Source organism: Penaeus vannamei, chromosome 2, assembly GCF_042767895.1.
Source record: "Penaeus vannamei isolate JL-2024 chromosome 2, ASM4276789v1, whole genome shotgun sequence".
NCBI lineage: Eukaryota > Metazoa > Arthropoda > Malacostraca > Decapoda > Penaeidae > Penaeus > Penaeus vannamei.
The window spans coordinates 42540575-42543074 of NC_091550.1; the positions used below are offsets into that span (position 1 = coordinate 42540575).

Sequence of the window (2500 nt, forward strand, 5' to 3'; positions counted from 1 at the left end):
GTATCTCTATTTTAGACGACTTTAGATTTTTTTTCATATTCATCTTGCATCTGATTGTATTTCTATTTTTAGACGATCTTAGTTTTTTTTCATATCCATGCCTTTATCACGCCATCTCTATTTAAAACAGTTTTAGACTTTTTCACATTTATTTTGTATCTTTATCACACTATTTCTGTTTTACACGATTTTTTTTCTCATTTATATTCTATTTTTATAATATCTTTATTTTCAAATTATTCTGTATCTTATGTTTTATCACATTCCTCTTTCAGCTTTATCACATTATCTCTGCTTTTAGATGATTTTACATTTTTTTCACGTTCATCTTGCACCTTAATCACAGTATTTTTATTTTTGTACAATTTTGTATCTTTTTTCACGTTTATTTTGTATCTTTATTGTATCTCTATTTTTTAGACGGTATTAGATTTATTTTCACATTCATCCTGCATCTTCATCACAGTAATTCTATTATTATTATCTTTATTTTTCTTTATTTTGCACCTCTATCCCTAGTGTTCACTTTTTCACGATTTTAGACCTTTTTCACATTTATTTTCCATCTTTGTGATGTCGTTATTCTAGACGATTTCCGGTTTTCCACATTCATCTTCAATCTTTATCAACATCATCTCTATTTTCGACGATTTTAGACTTTTTTCAACATTCATCTTGTATCTTTATCAACACCATCTTTATAGACTTTTTCACATTCATATTTATTAACATCATCTCTGTTTTCAACGATTTTAGACTTTTTTTTATCAAATTCATCTTCAATCTTTATCAACATCATAATATTTTCAACGATTTTAGACTTTTTTCAACATTCATCTTGTATCTTTATCAACACCATCTCTATAGACTTTTTCACATTCATCTTTATCAACATCATCTCTATTTTCGACGATTTTAGACTTTTTTCAACATTCATCTTGTATCTTTATCAACACCATCTTTATAGACTTTTTCACATTCATCTTTATCAACATCATCTCTATTTTCAACGATTTAAGACTTTTTTTTATCAAATTCATCTTCAATCTTTATTAACACTATCTCTATTTTCGACGATTTTATTATTTTTTTTTTTTATCAAATTCATATTCAATCTTAATAACACCATCTCTATAGACTTTTTTCACATTCATATTTATCAACATCATCTCTATTTTCGACGATTTTAGACTTTTTTACCACATTCATCTTCATTTTTATCAACATCATCTCTATTTTCAACGATCTTAGACTTTTTTACCACATTCATCTTCAATCCTTATCAACACCCTCTCTATTTCCGACAATTTCAGAGTTTTTTTCTTTTCTTTTTTTTTTACCACATTCATCTTGCATCTTTATCAACGCCCTCTCTATTTCCGACAATTTCAGATTTTTTTTTTTACCACATTCATCTTGCATCTGTCTGATATTACTGCTTCGGCGTGTGCCTTTGACAGTGAAAGTACTCGGCGTTGCTTCACATAATATCTTACGCACTTATTCAACGCCGTAATGAGGCTCATTACTCTGCGGGGAAGGCGTCAGGTGCTGTCCCTTTCTCCCTCCCTCTGCCTCTCCGTCGGCGTCTTTGTCTGTTCGTTGGTGTGTCTGTCTGTATGTTTGTGTATGTGTGTGTTTGTCTCTTTGTATGTAGCTGTTTCTGTATGTCGAGCTTTCTCGCTTGCTCTCTCTTTATTTCTTTCTTCTTCTTCTTCTCTCTCTCTCTCTCTCTCTCTCTCTCTCTCTCTCTCTCTCTCTGTCTCTCTCTCTCTCTCTCTCTCTCTCTCTCTCTCTCTCTCTCTATATATATATATATATATATATATATATATATATATATATATATATATATATATATGTGTGTGTGTGTGTGTGTGTGTGTGTGTGTGTGTGTGTGTGTGCACGCGCTTCTATCTCTCTATCTGCCTCTCTTTATATCTATATATCTTTGTGTCTATTATCTTTCTGCCTCTTTATTCACCTCCCTACCTCTCTTCCACTGCTCTGCCTTTCTCTCTCCTCCTTTCTCACTCACATTCACGTTTTATCGAAAACCATAAAAACCACTGCCAACATCTTCCACCATCATTCGTAGTACTTCCACCACAACTATTGTCTGTTACTACCATTTGCCAACCTTAACCTCCTTGCCAACATCTTCCATAACCAGCACCATTTATCAACAACTTCTATCACCACTCCTTACAACTTCTATGTCGATTAGCGCCAACTTCTCTCACATTACAAATTTCTATTGTAAGTACCATTTTTAACATCCTCCAAAACTATCTTCTATGTAAACTATTGTCCCGCTCACCGACAACTTCTATTGCGACTACCAACAACTTCTATGACGTGCAACAACTTTTTCCCCGACTACCAACAACTTCGATGACTTGCAACAACTTTTTCCCCGACTACCAACAACTTCGATGACTTGCAACAACTTTTTTCCCGACTACCAACAACTTCTACGACTTGCAACAACTTCTTTCCC

The 2500-nt window shown here is 33.0% G+C and overlaps 1 protein-coding gene across 1 annotated transcript in view; it reads left to right on the forward strand.

The window, feature by feature from the left end:
* The window catches only part of LOC113828480 (protein O-linked-mannose beta-1,2-N-acetylglucosaminyltransferase 1), a 21160-nt gene that overhangs the window by 3995 nt on the left and 14665 nt on the right, over window positions 1-2500 (forward strand). The window lies entirely within an intron of this gene.